Below are 20,598 nucleotides of genomic sequence, written 5' to 3' on the forward strand. Positions count from 1 at the left end.
CAGGTTTTCAACTTGCAGAGGTATGATTCTTTTCTAGCACGAATTAACAAGTGTGTATTCTGATACAGTTATGATTTCCCGTATGCTTCCGAAATAAGTTATAAATTAATCTTAGAGTTTGCTACACCTTTTGCCGTTTCATTTTCTAATTCACCAACCGTATTCTGTTCATCGATCAAATCTTGTAGCCGTTTTCAGTCAAAGTTTTATATAAATCATTCGCGCATTCATTACTCATGTTCCAATTATATGAATCATTATGTCCTATTGATTGTTTTCTGCAGTTTCTGCTGTGAGTTTGAGTTTGCTATTAATCGAATTTCTCATCTTTAGCCTTTTGTAATCATTTTAAGTGGTCGAAGTGTTAAAACATTTATATTTCAGTTAAAACTCTAAACGTAAAAGTTTAGACCTAATGAAAACATATGAAAAGTTTTAACACTTTGATGACGTAGTTTTGTGAACTTTCTGCGAAGTATGAGAACAGTTATACTTCAGTTAAAACTTTCAACGTAAAATTTTAAACCTTATGAAAATAAGTGAAAAGTTTAAACACGTTGATGACGAAGTTTTGGAGACAAAACAGCTTAAACCAGCACGACAAGCAACATAACAAAAATAACAATCTTAAATCTAAAAATTTTCATTTACTCAAAGTATATGAAATGAAATAATATTTTAACTGATAAAAAAATATTTTCTTATTGCAAATTAATTAAACTTTAACACATTTTGTTTCATAAAATCAAAAAGTCAAAGCAACAATTTTCGTCTAATAAATTCAACTTTTACATATAATTGCACTCTTTTTAATATGCACTTTTTTAAGTTTAAGTTTTTTAGCTTTGTATTTTGGTTTAAATGGTCAATTTGCGCTTCTCTTTTTTCAAGTAATAAAAGTTGAGAAGTATTTAAATACAAGTAGTTTTAGATAAAATTATATGAATGCATCCGAAATACCATTTACAAATTTATTACGTAAATTTAAGTGTTTATCAAATTTTGCTATTTTTATAAATTGTTGTTGCTACATATAAGTCGGTGAAATTGAACCTTTTTTTTTCTCCTTTCAAATTTTTTTTGCAAAAAATAAAAATCAACACAAAAACAAGAAAAAATTACTATGAATTGAAACTGTCTCAATTTATTTAAATTTTTCCATCATTCTGTTAACCAGAGAAATCGCTAGGTTTTTTGTCATATTACTCGATCCAAACCTTTATTATTTGCTTAGTATTAATGTATATGGTTTGTGTGCTAAGATTTGAAAAATCAATTTTTAAGTTTATGCCTATATTCATCATCCATAACCAAATAGTAATCTCCTTCCATTAAAATCATTTGTTAATTTCTAAATCTAAGATTCTATTGTAGCTATCACTATTAGCAACCTTTTCAGTTTGATTTGAAAAAGCTCTTCAAAAATATGATAAGAGCAAATTATTTATTTTTATATAATTAATTATTTATACAGTTGCCTGGAAAATATCACATATGTACCAACATGCCTTCAATATTAGCCATTCCAGACGATTTTTTTATAATTCAAATAAACATATATAATTTATATCATTGTATAAAGCTTGACTTGACTTAAAAAATGAGGAGTCATTCGGCCTTTGAAGTTAAGCGGATCTAAAGTTATTGAACTTTTTGTAGTGCAAAAATTGATGATTTTTTGACGAAAGGTATAGGGCTTAAGTATGGAAAATTTGCAATGTTATGGCACCAAAAAAGAGAGTATTTTTGGATCATATTGACTTTTGAATAACTTTTGAACCGTTATTACATTTGACTTGATATTTTCCATATTGATTCAACAACTATAAAACAACAAAATACCAACAAAAAAAAAAATTTTAATTTTTTTGGGATTGCTCAGAATCGTCTATTTTACAGACTGAGGGTTTTTAATTATTTACTTAGTTTTGGTGTCATATTGACTCTTGAATAACTCATGAACCGTTATTACATTTGACTTGAAATTTTCCATATTGATTTACCAACTATAAAAAAATAAATTGCCAAAATATTTTTATTTAATTCTGTCGGGATTGTCCAGAATCGTCTATTTTACAGACTGTGGGTTTTAACTTATTTACTTAGTTTTGGTGTCATATTGACTCTTGAATAACTTTTAAGCCATTATTACATTTGACTTTAAATTTTTTATAGTGATCCAACAACTATAAGCAAATAAAATACCACAATTTTTATTTTAATCTGTGCGGACTGCCCAAGGTCATCTATTTTACGCAAAACGCGAGGTAAGAATTATTTTGTTCTATCTTCCATTTTAAAAGTTGGGAGAAAATGAGTTATTAATTTTAGTTAGTACTAATAACTTTTAAAACACGCATTATTTTATAATTTTTTCTTTCAAATAATTTGCTTAAACATAAATTATTTAAAGCAAAAAATTATTTCTTTAAAAATTAAAGCTAAAACTTTAAACAATTTTTACTTTTAGAAAAAATCAAAAACTTTCTCCCAACGTTAAAACTTGGAGATAGAACAAAACGATTCTTACGTCGCGAAAATCAAAACAAAAAACGTCATAAAATATGTGAAGGAATATAGATGTATATATACATAATTTCTATATACAAATCCTTAGAACCTATTCTTCAAGAAAACATAAATACTTGTTATAAAAAGAGGAAAGACTAAACTTGCAATTTCCACCTGGACACTTTTAAAAAAAACCTTTTTTTTTTAAAAAAAATTAACTTTGAGCTTTTGAAACGCTAAGAACTAAAAATTTATGTATTAAAGTTAAAAAGTGTCCACATTCCATTAGATTCCTCATCCTTTTTTTAAAATATACGGAAAGTTTTATAAAAATTGGATGTGTTTTGGTACTAAGGAATCCTAACCTCCAAAAGCTTCGTTTTAAAAAAACGTTCCCGCTTCAAGCTTTTTTCTTAAAAGTGGTCTTAAGATATGGATAAAATTTAAATGAAGCCATATAATCCATAGTACTTTCTATATTTGGCTGGAAAGAGGTTGAGTAACACTAATTGATTCAAAAAACCTCAAGGTGTTTGCTCAAGCATACAAAAAGATATCAGAGAGTAAAGTTCATGAAAATTTCGTGTTTTTTGTCAAACGTCAAATGTTTTTCGTTGAGCCGTGGAATCGCTATCAATATCAATGCAGTGCCAGAACAGGAACACAAATTTAAATAGCAATAAAAAAAACTGAAAAATTTATTACACGTAAAAAAAAACCATAATTTATTCAACATAAAACATTCTACTTTTTTAATAAAGTCTAAGCTGATATAAAATTCTAAAAAAAAAAAAGACAAATACATCATTACCACACCGACTTCGAGCACGCTGTGAAAAAAAAGGTTACAGTTTTTGACTTTAAAATCGGTGCCGTAAAAACCCAGATACGCATGTACCTACTAAAAGCCAAGACAGCATTATGTTAAAAATGCAATTTATATCTTAATTTGATTTTTTTTTTTTTTTTTTTTTTTTTTATTATAGCATTGTTAATCTTTTGTACTTCAAAATAGATTTTATAGTTACGTTTTCGATAAATATTTATATAAACTGCCATGTCAAAATAGGTTACTAGAAATAGGTAAATCGATTTTCAGTTTTTATGTGGTGTTTTTTTTTTTGTTGTTGTTGTAATTATGGTATCATAATTTCATTTTTTTTTTCTTTAAGACTTAAGATTGACGCATTTATACGATTTATAAAAAGAAACCTGATTACCTTTTATTGTAAATTTTTGTCAGTTAAAATGATGTAAATATATGCAATTAGTTCAATTTTTTTAAAAATTTTCTCTATTTTATGCCTAATAAGTTGTTGTACGTAACTAAGGGGATCTTTTTAAACAGGGGGTGAATATTGTAGTTTTGCGCATTTGTCAAATATCGAGTTACTTCAATTTTATGGGGTGTTTTACTAATTAATTAGCTTAGTTTGCATTTGCAACACTTTTGAGGAAAGAAAAAATTCTTATACATGTCAATCATTGTTTTACATTTTATTATTCTGGTAAAAGGTCTTCATCAAAAACTTGATTACTCTTAACAAAAATAATTCTCCTGACCACCATTAAGGCAAAAACGGGGAAGGGAGGTCCTCTATTAGTGTCAAAATATTTAAGAGAATTAAATTTCGAGTAACAAAAGGAATTTTTAGTAAATGGCAGCAAATTACCGTTTACTAAAAACTATTGAAACAAAGAGGCCTATATAAAAATGGTCAGATTAGTGCCATATATAGTAATGGTCAAATGTTCAGTTATTTTTAATAAATTTATTTAGTTGTGTGCATTCAACGTTTTAAAGACTAATTCCTTTTTTTAAGAAACATGTATCAAGGGGATACCAAAATATTATCAACTCATGTATAATTTACGTTAGCTTTATATTAATCTTATTAGTTAAAGCTCATGCTATAAAAAGTATAACAAGAATTTAGCTTTACTTTTTCGTCAATTTAAAGCATGATGAAGAGTTATTATTTTGTGTCACTAACAAAAAACGTATTGTTTTGAACTTAGTAATGTCGAGGAAAATGGTTCTGCCTTTCACTGATATGACCTATGTCAGTTGTAAATTACTCAATGTTAAATAATTGGTAAATTATTTTACCTCCGCATACTTTTTATTTTAAATTTACAGATGGTTTAAATTTTTCAATTTGAAGGCGTTTTTCTAAAAGAGTAAAGTTAAGGTTTCGCTTCTTTAAATGTTGGAAAACAGCCACTATAAATTAAGTAACAGACCGACCATAACCCGTATTACGGGTCGCGTCTTGCTAGTTATTAATAAAAACTTCAACAACTTTTCTTTAGTTTTTATTCACGTAAAATTGAGCAATTACTGAGTAAATTGCTTATCTTTACGCGAATAAAAGTATGAAAGAAAAGTTGTTGAAGCTTTTATTCACGTAAAGCTGACCAATTACTGAGTAAAAGCATTTGCTCATTTTTATTCACCCGGCCTATTCAGCTGTACAACGTCAAAACACAGTATCTGTATTTTTCATAATTGAATATGAAAATGATTTTGTAAAGTACGTTGGGCCGCCAACTTAACTTCATACTTATCACTTGAAACTTCATACTATGAAGCTTCAAGTGATAAGTATGAAGTTACGGAGGCAGCCCAACGTACTTTACAAAATCATTTTCATATCCAATTATGAAAAATACAGATACTGTGTTTTGACGTTGTACAGCTGTATTGTCTCCAGTCAAGGGCGGGAAAAAACTAATTGGGCAAACAATTAGTTGCAATTAATTGATTGCAATTAATTGATTGAAAATATTTTTTCAACCAATTAATTAATTGGGTCAGAATTGCAATTAATTGATAATTTTGCCATTAATATTATTTACCGAGATTATATTATACTTTTATGTAATTTTTAGTATAGCACTGTTTTTAACCATAAAAAGTTAAAGATAGAATGACGCATAACCAATAATACGCATGTGTAAATATTTCGAGCTGCATACGCATATAAGGTTAAGGATAGATTGACGCATAACCAATAATACGCATGTATACGCATGTTCATTTCAATTGTGCTATTAATTATGTTTATATATATGTGCACATAAAGTAAAAAAAATCCTTTTTAGGATTTTTATAAATCTCGCTAACAATGAATACAAAAGAAATAGTCAATATTTACTTCAAGAAAGATGAAGCTAATGACAGTAATTGGACCTGTAAGTGCGGAAAAAAACTACGCCAGAAAACTGGGACAGGATGGACCAACTTATTTAATCATGTTAAAAGTATGCATCCAGAATATATAGAGTATAATACTTCTTCAACTTCAACACAACAGCCGATTACACAGTTTAGTGGTTTTACTCATATTCCAGGACCAATAATACCAAAGAGTGCCGACAATATGTATTCATGGATAGAATGGGTGACTTGTGGCCTTAAACCATTTTCATTTGTAGAAAACTCTCTCACGCAAAAATACTCTAAATTAGAAAATATTTCCATAAAAACCATGAAAAAGTACATGAATTTGCTGACTAAAAAGGTTGAAGTAGAAATTGCTAACATAGTTCCAGAAAATTTCGCAATTATTTTTGATGGATGGTCAAACGGAAGTACGCACTATGTGGCATCATATCCTAATAATGCCAGTGAAAATGAGTACAGTACTGCATTAATTGCCCTTTCACCTATAGGAAATGAAACAGAGTTTACAGCAAAAGCCCACTTTGAATATTTATCATGGGTTCTTCAAAATATTCTTCGCAAAAATATGACTAACGTAACATCTTTAATAGGTGACAACTGTGAAACAAATAAGGCCCTTGCAAATCTGTGCAATGTTCCATTAATAGGATGTGCCTCTCACAGGTTCAACTTGGCTATGGAAATGTTTTTACTCAAATATAAACATATCATCGATAAGACAGATACGCTTATGAGTAAACTCAAAAATTTAAAGCTAGCCGGAAAATTCCGTTTGTTGACTTCTCTTTGTGCTATTCAAAGAAACACAACACGATGGTCAAGTGCTTCAGAAATGATAAAACGATATTTTCGTCTTAAGCCATTTTTCATTCAAGGGAACTTCGATAAAATGCCCGAGCTAATAGATTACATGTTGTCTGCCAGGGAAGAAAATGATCTTCAGTTGCTAAACGAGACTCTACAAAAATTTAACTCAGTAACCATTGCACTTCAAAGAGAATCAATTGACATTTCAGAAGTAAGAATTTTATTTAATGAAATAATTAGACACGATATTAATATGGGTACCTATTTATCTTCAAATGCAGATATTATTCATTCTATAACATTTGAAAGTGCGCTAGTTAAAATATTGGACAACAGAGAGCACGAACTATTTTTAAATGAAAAGGAAAGTGTAAATAAACTTCTAAAGCAATCTGAGATCACGCCAGTTAGTATTGATCATGATTTGGACTTTGCTTCTAAGCTGCTAAAGAAAAGAAAATTAGAAAAAATGTCTTCGGATTCAAGATATGTGAATTGCAAGTTTCTGGTGCCAACGTCAAATATTGCGGAAATATTTGTCAGTGCTGCAGGTTACGCAATTGGCCATTTGAGACATAATATACTTCCATCCAATCTTGAAATGCAAATGTTTTTGTGTGTTAACAAACGATTTTGGGACAGGAAAATGCTCTCAGATATTATGATGAATAATGAAAATAACTGATTGTTTTAGTGACTTACTCTTCAAATAAGTTTTGGTTTTCAATTTATTTTTTATGAGTTCTTAGTAAAGACGTACTTTAAACTGGATTTATACATTACAATGTAATGTACAATTCCAGTTTAAAGTACGTTATTACTTTAAATATATACATGTAATGATTGCATGTATATATTTAAAGTAATAACCCAACAATATTAATCTTTTAAGTATGATATTTAATAAAAAATGATAATTTTATGTTCTGTTTTTAAAATTTTTAGACATTTTTAAAAACCAATAATTAATTGCAATTAATTGGAAAAATTGATTGAACTGTTCAAAAATTGCAATTAATTGATTGCACTGAATAATAATTGCAATTAATTAATTGGTAGTATATTTTTAAACAATTAAATTGCAATTAAATTTTCCCTGCCCTTGTCTCCAGTCATTCAAGGTTAATGATATCTAACTCACGCTTTCGCAATAAAGCAAATTTTCGGCCATACGTGTTTGTTTTGCCAGCCTGAAACGACGCAATGATAAAAACAAAGTAAAACAATAATGAGTTATTATCAGTTTAAGTAAAGCGGCTACAGGCTTTAAAAACTTTAAAAACTTGCTTGGCTTTTTCTTACAGAATTTTTATGAAGTTAGACATCTAGTTAAAATATATAATTGTTCAAGCTATCAGAAAGTTCAAGCAGAAAGTAAACTCTGTAAAAAAACAAAATTCTTTTTTATGACTGTTTTCAAAGCTAAAGTTGGTCCATTTGACAGATTTTGGTCATTAGAGAGCTACGTGATTTACAACTTCTATTGTTTTAACGCGAGATCCACAAAAAACTTGGAACTTAGAACATGCTCGTGACCGTTAAAAGCTCAAAAAAAAAAGTCACACACGTGTTTAAAAGATTTCAGCTAATGATCAAAAGATTTTGCTGAGGGCAGTGAATCCAGTGTTGGCTCTTCTAAGAGAAGCGTTGTTACCGCTGCTACGCTTTTTTTCTTTGAGCATCAAAATGCTGTATTCAGCTCTCCATTCAAATCAATAATCCCTTTCATAAAGAATATTCCCACCTCCTCCTCCTTCTTCCCCATGAGAAAAATAAAGCCCGATACATTTGTTTAAATTATCCTCTATAAATATTTTATAAATATTCCTCTAAGTGAGTGTGCAAGTCAAGCTCGACCATCAATGGGCCGAAAGTTTTCGTAAGCTATGACTTTAATTACAATTGATTTTACCCTTTTTGCTAATCAAAATCCAATTACTATCGTTGTCACCTTTTTCGTTATTGTTTAAATAATTCGCTCTGCATTTCCTTTATTTAAGGAAACGATCGTAAATAAAAATAACAAGTATTGACTTAATTAATTTTCCATTATTTACTTGACAACTATTTTGATAACGTCATTTAAACCCTATTTAATTGAGAATTGTTTTTACGGTAGTTGGTTGAACGTTGCGGTAAAAACTAATTTCTGAACAAATAACTATTTCTTTTGGTATTGATTCGTTAGAAAAAAAAGCAAATGGTAACGTTTTCGTAAGATTTTTTATTTTTTTAAATTAGAGTACTTTGGGATGCTTAAAAAGTGTTGTTTCTTAGAAATTTATCTTACATATATATATATATATATATATATATATATATATATATATATATATATATATATATATATATATATATATATATATATATATATATATATATATATATATATATATATATATATATATATATATCAGGCGCGAATCCAAGAAATTGTAACTGTGTGGCCAAATTTTATTTTCACGGTTGAAGATACGATAAAAAATTGATATTTTAATAATTTTTTCACGGCATTTATTGATTGAATAAAACGTCGGTAACGTATAATAAGAACCGTTGTGGCTATGGCAGGAATCTCTATAGCCAAAATCCGTAAATTACGGCAAACAAATTTAAATTTTTAGGAATATTCCTTAAGCGAAAAAACCCAAAACTAACATGGCTGCCGTTAAATTTAAACTATGTGGCCATTGCCACAATGGCCACCCCTTAGATCCGCGCCTGTATATATATATATATATATATATATATATATATATATATATATATATATATATATATATATATATATATATATATATATATATATATATATATATATATATATATATATATATATATATATATATATATATATATATATATATATATATATATATATATAAGCAGTTTCTCTCTCTTTTTTTTTATGATTGGTTATGATGGAGAATTTTATGTTTATTCAGAAAAATATAAAAACATGGACCTGAAAATCAACGGAAAGTGCTCTAATTCGAAGTTTCCATCAGCATGAGCATTAGTATTTTAAGTAGTGATAATGAAATAAAATTTAAGATTTCAAATAAAGGTCCAATATAGTACGTGAGAATATAGACAAATCGATGAATAATTACTATTATATCGTACGCTGGTTTTTTTTTTATAAAGGCGACGCTTTGTGAGTTGTATTTTTAAAATTTTAAATGTGATAAAACGTGTATGTTCACGTTTATGAATTAAAGTTGTTACAAAACTTGCATTATAAATTATTCTCTAGTGAACAAAAAAACAACTATTTTCTTAGCCATAAAAAAACTAAAATCAATTTCAATGTTAGACATTTAGCTTACAAATCCGTCGTTGTTTATACGTTTTATATATATCGTAAGCTATGATAATTAATTTTAGACAATATGCCTTACAATAGTCCCGTTTTTATTTTCGATTTTGCAATGCTGTTATTTAGCATGAAAGAATTTTCTCCTTTGCGCCAGATGAGCATGCTTTTCCTTTGCACCAGATAAAAATAACTTGCGCTAATTGTGCAAGTTAAAGGTAATTTTACGACTTTTTAACATAAAAACCATGCTGTTTTTGTGCTTGTTCTGACTAAAACATTTGTGTTATTCTCAAAGTGGCGAATATTAGGTTTTTTAGCGGGAATTTTTAAAACTTTGATTTCGAATTAGAGGACTTTCAGTTGATTTTCAGGTCTAAATTTTTATACATCTATGAATCAGCATAATATTCTCCAGCGCCATATATATGTATATGTATATATGTATATATATATGTATATATATATGTATATATATATATATATATATATATATATATGTATATAGATATATATATATATATATATATATATATATATATATATATATATATATATATATATATATTATATAGGCGCTACTGCAGTTTCTCCCCCCCCCCCCCCCCTCTTTTTTATGATTGATTATGATAGAGAATTTTATACTGATTCAGAAAAAAATAAAAACATGGACCTGAAAATCAACGGAAAGTGCTCTAATTCGAAGTCAAAGTTGTAAAAAATTCCACTAAAAACCCTAATATTCGCCATTTTGAGAATATTAAGTTAATGATATTTTAGCTGACAAAAGCAATAAATTTATAGCAAGGTTTTTACGTTAAAAAGTCGTTAAAGTATGTTTATCTTAAGCAATTTTTTGTGGCGATGAAAATAGCCGTTTTTTGATTTATTAGAGAATAAACTATATTGCAAGTAATGTACTTTTGTAATGAATTTTAAAAAAGAATTCAACAGTTTTGTTTCCTAAAAGAAGAACTTTTGAAACTTAGTTCATAATTGTCTTATCACATGTAAAATTTAGAAAATGTCACCTTTAAATCGTTTTTTTTAATAAAAAAAACCAGCGTACAATACAATAATATTTATTCATCAATTTGTCTATATTCCCACATTCTACGTTCAACCTTTATTTGAAATCTTCCATTAATTTCATTTCGTTTATTACACTTTCGTTATAATACTTTAACATAATAATGCAAAGGCTGATGGAAACCAGAATTTTTTATTGCGCAATGTAACGGTAATTAATTTTCGTTAAAAATGAAAGCGTTTTGAAAAAACATGGCGAATATTAGGGTTTTTAGTGGGATTTTTTACAACTTTGACTTCGAATTAGAGCACTTTCCGTTGATTTTCAGGTCCATGTTTTTACATTTTTCTGAATAAGCATAAAATTCTCTATCATAATCAATCATAAAAAAAGGGGGCGGGGGGGGGGGGGGAGAAACTGCAGTAGCGCCATATAAATATATATATATATACATATATATCCATTCATACATATATAGGCGCTACTATACTTTCTTCCCCCCTCCCTCCCCTAATTTTATGATTGATTTTAATTGATAATTTTATGCTGATTAAGATTCGTATAAAAAAAATAGGTCTCAAAATCAATGGAAAGTGCTCTAATCTGAAGTTAAAAGTGCGAAAATATACCACAAATCGCTAATATTCGCCATCTTGAAACATCATTATTTTTTTGTTTAAAAGTTATCTTTTAAAAGTATTATTAACATGGTTTTTACTTTTAGCAATGAAGATTTTGAATGTAATAGAACAGAATAAATGGGAATCGATTGCGTTAAATTATCATCACGCCAGTTTGTTTTAGCTGGATTCTTAATTTGTTGACTAAAATATCTTTGAAATTTTTATGGAATAAGTTGCAAAGTTCTTTTATTGATTATGGACTGCAATGAACTTTAAAACAACTAAAGCTGTAAATATTTAAAAAGTACATATTTTAAACTATTGGCTTTCTTTCAATACAACAAGTGAACCCCTCGTGAAAATATTTTTATTGTATCTGTCATGTAAAAAGGAATGTTTCAAAAAAAGTTTATTTTTGCAATCAACATTACAGAATTTCATTTTTATTATTCGATAAAAGTTCAATTTTTCATTTTCTTTTTTTCTCTAATAATAAAGATTATGTTAAAAACATTGTCAAAAATTTTGTTATAAATTAAAATTCACAAGTAGGATTGACATGTTTTACAAGAGAAACATACTTTATAGCTCGTTTGTCGGTCTGATTACACTCGAAAGAACTTTCGCATGGTAGAAATCAGGCTGGCAATATTTTGCGGTTGAAAACAAAGCTTTGACACTTTTCGTGCCCTACTTCAGTTAACGCCGATGGCATCTTTCATGCCTACCATACCTTTGTTACGCTTCTGATACAAGGCACTTACTATCATGCTCCTGCAGTTTATGAGGAAATTCGAATTAATTATACTTTTGTAATTTCTTAAATCGTTCACCTTTAAATTTGTTAAGTTTAAAGGTGAACGATTTTTCTGGAAAAGAACTGTATCTTACAATTATTTGATGAAATGAATCTTCAGGAAAATTTAGTTTGGAATTATTATTCTGGTGATCTTATTGGATTGTTGATATTAACCACACTAACATTAACTATGCAACTTTCAACAAAACTGATCATCAATTGTAACACACGTTCTTGTTCTTCTTGTGAGGGATATTCATCTGACAATATGTTGCCAGTCAATTTGCTTCACTCAGTAATAGCACATAAACATAAAATTCTCTATCAGAATCAATCATGAAACTAGGGGGGGGGGGGGGGTAATAGCGTGTAAGTGTAGTAGTGTCATCTTTTAATCTCTGTAAAGCTTTTTTCTCAGTTTTCAACTTCGCTTTAAAATATTGCAGTGACAAAGAATAAAGGATCTGTTTTTTTTTTATATAAATATTAGGCAATCCTAAAAGTTGTTTATAATTTTATCATTTAAAAAACAAGTTAATATTTAAGGTGTAGATAAGGGCTTAAATTTTTACGTGTGCATACTTTGTTATTTTTGTTTTAGAAACCTAAAAGTTTTAATATTTAAAGCAATTCAGAGAACTCATTACGTTATTGTGGTTCATAAAAGTAAAATGAGTTTTATAATAGTGATAATAGTGATAATTCTGGGCGACAGAGCCTTTTCTCATAAGAATGAAGGTTTTGAACACACTGCAACCACACATTATCACAATGAAACTTTTGAACAAAGTGCCAACTCAACAAAATTAGACAACAATGTTTTGCTGTACTTTTTTATAGTATTTAATAGTTACTTTCTTTTGCTAATAGGTGGACAATATGCAATTAGTTTAATTTCTGCTACAATCAGGTTTCCAAAAGAAAAAAAAATTAAGCGCAGAAAGCTTAATGATGCAGATAACTTGATTTGGCTATCAATGTCTTGTAATCGAAGTGATCATGAAAAGGCACTCGCTCTTGCTGCAAATGGTGTTGATCCATTTAAGTTCAATTACCTTGGTACTTCAGCATTTTCAGCAGCATTGGAGGTAGAAAATATGTATTTAGCAAAAAAGTTTTTCAAAATAAATCCAAAGATTGGCAAGTATAAGAAGTTGAAAGACTCTTTAAAGAGTTATAAACGTCTATTACTGTATTTGGGAAAAAATATTTACAATGAAAAGTCAAAACTGGTGGAGTTTTTTAACTGGAAAGTTAACAGTCGTGATGTAGAAGACATGTTTGAATCCCTTTTTTGTGCCTGTGAGGATTTTGATGAAAATTTAATTGGTTATTTTCGAAGGTATGAAGTAAAATAAGAGAGTCTTGATGAGAGTGAGAGCGTTCTTTTAGCTTGAATGTTTAAATTCTTCAATATTATTTACATTTTTCTTTTTTTTTGATATTATTTTGAAACTTTGGCTACACTAGCCCAATGTTTTCTTTGAGTAATCTTTTGTGTGAATCTTAGAAGCTCAGATATTTTATAGTTTTTCTTTAGCTTGACTCTAAAAACCTTTTTGACGACCTTTTTTGTGAAAAACTATTTTTGTTTTCTTTGTGCATTTTTTCTTAGGTGAACTGAATTGTATTTTGAATATGATGTTTAAAACAAGTTTTGTAAATTTTTTATTGATTATTGTAGTTGTTTTCATGAGTAGTGTTTTTTATACAAATTATAATGGTTTGTGTAGGATCGCCTGCTGTGGTGTGTTTATAGACATTTTAGTTTATACAAAGATCCATCAGGAAATTCCTCTTCTGTCAATAACTCCTCTGAAATATTTAAAAACTATTGTGAGGGCGGAGTTTTTTTTATATAGCTTATTCATTAATTTACTATTATTAAACCTTACTATGTTGTAAGGTTTAGGATTTAAGGAAGTGGGATGGGTTGGTTTCTAGTATAATGTGGAAAGGTATATGGAAGGTTGTGATTGAGGTTGATGGTGTGGGGATTACTTGTTTAGGGAAGGGCGAAGTTTGGGGAAGAGTTAAGTTAGAAATGGGCAAGGTTTAATCGTTAAAGGGTTAAGGTTTTGTTTACCATCCTCAGTAATCCTCAGTATTTCCTCAATATCCTCAGTCTATTATAAAATATAACTCAATAAACGTTCTGCTGGTGTATAATGGTTAGCACTCTTGCTCATAACGTCTTTATAACGCAAATAATATTCTCTTACGGTTCTTGCAGTGTTCAATACTGTTTATATCAATTACTCCTCTTTTTCGTTCTCTTTTATTCTCCTTTGTTTGAAACTTCTGGTTGTTCTTTTTTAATCAATATTTTTTTCTTCTTCCAATTTTACTCAAATACTTATTAAATTGTTTATAAAACTCCGTGTTCATCAAAGTATTTTTTAATCACCGAATTTTCTATCTTTTTAAAATTCTTCTAAAAACTTTCTTAAAACTTTTCTTTTAAAACTCCGTCTTCCTTTTGTCTCTCCTTTCAACCCCCAACTCATCCAATTTTTTTTTTTGCTTTTATAGTTTTTGGTTGTTTTTCTGTTGCAATACCTATTCGTCTTTTATTTATGTGGCAGGTTAATGAGTCTTCGCGTTTGCGTCTTTTCCCAGTTGTATTTATCTTTTTTACGCTTTATCGTTTATGCATCTTCGTGTTTAGGTCTTTTCCCAGTTGTATTTAACTTTTCTTCTTACGCTTTATTGTTTATTTATATAAAGAGTTGATGAGTCATCTTGTGTAGGTTTTTTAAACTTTGTTTTTAATTTAGTTCTCCCTACTCGCACTAATTTTAGTAATGACTAAAATTCTTTTTCTATCATTTTTCATTCTATTATTTTTTGCACACCAAGTTCAGAGACCTAGTTAAAACCCCAATCTATAATCCTCCTGTAAAACTTTTCATTATGCTGCATACATATTGTACTGCATGGCAAATTGTATTGTGCTGCATGGGATATTGTACTACCCGATATTAAGTTTTGCTGTATCTGATGCATTACTTTTAAACGCTTCAGCATTAAATGAGTAACCACCGGTTAGTGTTCGCAAAATAACATTGAAATTTTTAATTAAAACGCAATTAACCCTACTTACCGATAAAGCTAAAGCTGAGTCTTGAAATATTACCTTGCAGTATTTCCATTCTTAATTGTTCCTCACTGTTCCCCAATTTGACCGCCAGGATAAAAGTTGTGTCACTCAAACAAATTATGGTTTAATATAACACTTAGGACCATAGAAAATGTTTCCAATTGTTTTTAAAATCAAAATGACCGTGGTACATAGTTTTTTTTTAACTTTTTAAAGTGATTTTTTCTAATTTTAACTATTTTTTTAGGCTTTAATTTTTTTAGCATAATTATTTATTTTTTACACAACGTGAAAGATTTTAATTAAATCTAATGATAAAAGGGAAAAAAAATCATTTTTACTATTAAACAGACAAAAAATTTAATATAAAGTTAAATATATGACAATTACACTCAATTTATAGCCATTTTTAAAGTTCATTATTTGTGCCATTTTAAAATATAAATACTTTGCGCCACTTTGTACAAAGTGTTTTGAAAAAAGGTTGATTTTTGTTAGAGTATTTACGCTTTATGTTAACTAGCAAAACACGACCCGTAATACGGGTTATGGTCGGTCTGTTACTTAATTTATAGTGGCTTAAATTATAGTTTTCCACCATTTAAAGAAGCGAAACCTTAACTTTACTCTTTTAGAAAAACGCCTTCAAATTGAAAAATTTAAACCATCTGTAAATTTAAAATAAAAAGCATGCGGAGGTAAAATAATTTACCAATTATTTAACATTGAGTAATTTACAACTGACATAGGTCATATCAGTGAAAGGCAGAACCATTTTCCTCGACATTACTAAGTTCAAAACAATACGTTTTTGTTAGTGACACAAAAAATTTAACTATTCGTTAAAAAAGTTAACAAAAAGTTCTGCGCATGCATTACGCATGCGCAGTAATGGTCAAAAAGCGTTCGTTAGGGAATGAAATTAGACGTTAAGGAAGTTGCATTGTTTCATTAGGGTATGTAAAATATTAAAAATTAGTTTATACTTTATATTAAAAATGGCTGTCCATGTTTACTCAGTTGCTGAATTCATAAGCTTTACTACTGATATATGGACCAGTAGTTCAAATGAAAACTTATGAGCCTGACAGGTCACTGTTTAGTCAATACATTTAATCAGAAAACTGTTGTACTTAGAGTAGCTCCATTTCCTCAGAGGCATTCAGCAGCAAATATTGCTAAATTGATTGAAGATATTATGGCTGAATTTAAAATATCACCTTCAAAAATTCATTTAATAGCTAGAGATGGTGCAAATATTGTTAAGGCTATTAAAGATAGCCCATATGATAGTATGGCTTGTTTTTTACACACACTGCAACTAGTACTTAATGAGTGTATTTTTGAACAGTAGTCAAGAATGTCATTGCAAACTGTCATTCAATTGTCGGGCATTTCAGCAACAGATACAGTTTTTGAAACATTTCATTAATAAAGCTTTAATTGATGACAACTAATTCAATGGAGAATAGTTTCAAACAATATACTGATAACTATAACATCTTGTCAACATTTCTTTATCCCAGATTCAAATTAAAAATGTTCAAAAATGAAAACACCTTTTCAGCTGCTAAAACAAGTATTGAGGACATAACCATTCAACTTATTAAAACCCATGAAAATATAAAAAACATCAAAGTTACTGAAAATGATCGGTCTGCAGCTTGTAACATTGAAAATATTGACTCAGAATATGAAAATAATGGTACAGTACTAAATGAATACAAAGATATAGTAGAAATGGGTTTTGACATTTGCTTCAAAGAACTTGTAGGATTTAGTTCTAAATAAATCGGTCAACCACAAACTTTAATTTCAAATGAAACTTTATTAAACAAAATTCAACTCTACTCAAATGAAGACCTTATTGACAAAGAAAGCAATCTTTTGATGTGGTGGAAATCACAGAAAACCAAAATGCGACTATTAGCAAAGCTTGCTTTAAAGTATTTAAGCTGCCCACCGTCTTCTGTGGAGAGTGAAAGACTTTTTAGTATTGGTGGAAATGTATATACTGTAAAGAGAAATAGCTTAACAGGACTTCATGGTGAAATGTTATTATTTCTGAACTATAATATGAGAAACTAAAAATATTTGATTTTGTATATATTATTATAATTAGTATAATTCTTTTAGGAGTATCTATGTTCTATTTTTTCATGAACTATAATTTATTAAGGAGTTTAAAAGCTTTGATACTCTGAGGAAGTCAGATGAAAAAAAAAATGTCATGAAAATTGTATAACTTTGTAGAATTAGAAAACTACGGGGAAAAAAAATTTGGAAAAAATAATTAAAACTCTCTTTAAGAGCTTTTGCTCAAAAATAAAAAAAGAATGCCTCCCTATGCCTTAATCAAAATTTCAAGGCATATTCTGTTGTGGATTTGAGGGTTGCGCAAATAAAAGAGTATTTTCAGCCGGGGTAACTGGTTAGTTTCGGCAGTTTTTCTTAAACATCTCTGAATCTTATTAACTTTTTACAGTTTTCTCTTGTGGTAATAACATTATAGGTCTTGGCTATAGGCCTCTATATTTATTTTTTTAATTTTTTTATTACAAATACTTATTTTAAATCGTCGAAAAGTGACCAATTTCAGCCCAGGTTTTTATCATGTTTGATCAATAATACCCCTGCTATGGGGTAACATTGGTCGCTTTTTGGAGTTTTAAAAAATCATCAGTCCTTAAACACTTAGAGAAACATGAAAAAAACATTTAAATGGACAAAAAATTTTGCAACTAGCTCCCTGTTATTGTGCAAAAGTCATTAAAAGTCATTTTCTAGTGGGTCATTATCGTCATCTGAGGATGATGACACTTGTTCAACTCTTGCCCTTTTCTTGTTATTCTTGGTGTTACTGTTATTCTTGGTGTTATTGTTATTCTTTGATGTGGTAGGAGTTGTGTTATTCACCAGATCTTGCGGTGTTACGCTTTGCCAGGTGTGATCTTTTTTCCTCTGGTGCGATTTGCTTTCCCATCCTGTCCACAATGTTTCACTAATAGACCTACTATATCTTCATTGAATACTTCCTTAACAGTACTACTGGTACCTCCTCCAATGTCTTTGTAAACCTGTGGAAAACGCTTCATGACCATTTCTTTATCGAAGGGAAATATTCCACTAGCCTTGAAGTCAGATCTCAAATTATCGCTTTTCAATTGACATTGCAGTAGAGCAAGAAGACCGAGGAACTGATTTTTTGGTATTGATTCTTTTATTCGCATTTCTATCTTTAGCGGACGGAAAACAGCAGCGTCCAGCGGTTGAAGCAAATGGGAAGCGTATATTCCGAGCTGTCGACTAGCCTTTCTCACGCTCATTCTTTCAGTTAAACATTCTTTCATAGCATTGGACAACGTTTCTTGACTGTATAAAGTTGCATATGCTCTTGAACCACGCTTTCGCTTATATTTCCTCGGCATTTTCACCGGCTAAGAATTCAAATGGTACAATAAATGTATCAGAAGTGTCAAAAAATGCCAAAATAAACTCAATGTAGTCTACGAAGTAACTGCTATAATCACAAAAACTGTTGATATACCAAAATTGTTGGTATAATAGTCGATGTATATTGTTGGTATCTCTAACAAAATTAAAACATGTTATCTTTGTTAAAATTTTAGGAATTTAAAAAAAATCAACTATTGATCAAAGTTACCCCGGCGACCAAAGTTACCCCGGTTGACGGTAACATTTTGAATACTTTTTTAACGGGCAAACTTTTTTAACGCCATTAGGCGTTAAAAAAGTTGTAATTATTTCGCGCATGCGCAGATTTCACATTTAATAAACTTTTTTAACGACTAACTTTTTTAACACAACACCAGTTTTGGCCTCCCAAGATGGCGGCGGAATCAACGAATGGTTACATGAAAATTAAGGAATTGATGATAATCAAGTTTTATTTCTTAATCTCAAATATTGATAAATATATAAGTTTCTTATAAAAATCTAGTTTTTTTTGTTAAACAGAAGATTTTTTTTATAAAAATAACGGAATATTACAATTTACATAAATTTTAAATATATGTTTTTTTTTTATTTAACAAAACATATTCTTACAATAGGTTGTTCTATATTAACTTTCTGTTTTTCGTTTTTTAGAATAGATATAATAAAATGAAAATTCTCAGTAAAACTAAGTAAAAATTTTAATTTGCTAAAATTTAGTTTGTTTATTAAAAGTGTAGAAAAAGTATTTGTTTGGTTGTGTAGAAATCTCAAATTTCAAATAGTCAGCATTTGTTATATAATTTATGTACCTTTTAGTTCTTAACTACCCAATGCTGTGTGCTAGAAGGTTAATAACACAACAGCATGGTGGGCAGCTGATTTTATTTTAAAGATAAAATATTTTTTAGGCATTACTTTATCAAATAGGCACTAAAAAATTATAAATGCTGCATGAACTATTAGCTGACTGCTGTGATTACACACAACTCAGAGGTTCCTTCTAGAGTTATTATATATATATATATATATATATATATATATATATATATATATATATATATATATATATATATATATATATATATATATATATATATATATAGTTATTTTAGCAGTTTATTTTAGCAGTTTGTTCTTTACCCAGGTGATAAAAAAGTATTTTTGCATAGGTTTCTAAAATAAGTTTAACCAGTGCAAATAAATAGTTATCAGTTATAGTCAAACATATGAGAAGTTTGTTCATTAAATATTTTTGAGTAATCAAGTGATCTCAAAACAGCACTAGAAATGGCATTTGAATTCATTTGGAAGGTGGCCATTTATTGAGGCAAGCAACCATTGGAAACTTCTTTCAGTTTCTTCGCATATGTTAGCAACATTTTTGGTTGGTTTAATTAGACCTCCTCTGTCTTTGAATTTTAAAAAACTGGTATGTTCAAAATGATAAGAAAGTACTAATGCATTCCAACATTTAATGCAGATGGTTTATTGTAAATTTATGTATCATACATTTTTTGATAAGATACATGTTGATAATGTTTGATAATATACAAAATATATGTTATCAAAAAACTCCCTTAATAATTCGTTTTGAATAACAAGTCAAAAACAATTGACTCAATCATTGAGAGCTGGAATATTACAAAGAATAATATATAAGTAAAAGAACATATTAAAAAATAATATTTTGTATTTATTATTTTTATTAAATACTATATCTATTAATTACATCTATGTATTAAATAATCCTAGAAGGAACCCCTAAG

The 20,598-nt window shown here is 28.7% G+C and overlaps 1 protein-coding gene across 1 annotated transcript in view; it reads left to right on the forward strand.

Moving 5' to 3' along the window:
* LOC149894894 (uncharacterized) overlaps positions 1 to 20,598 on the forward strand; it is a 315,082-nt gene that overhangs the window by 247,188 nt on the left and 47,296 nt on the right. The window lies entirely within an intron of this gene.

The sequence above is a fragment of the Hydra viridissima genome, unplaced genomic scaffold (assembly GCF_058129835.1).
Source record: "Hydra viridissima isolate aposymbiotic clone 2 unplaced genomic scaffold, HvirCarnegie_v1 scaffold_1, whole genome shotgun sequence".
In the NCBI taxonomy this organism is placed as follows: Eukaryota; Metazoa; Cnidaria; class Hydrozoa; order Anthoathecata; family Hydridae; genus Hydra; species Hydra viridissima.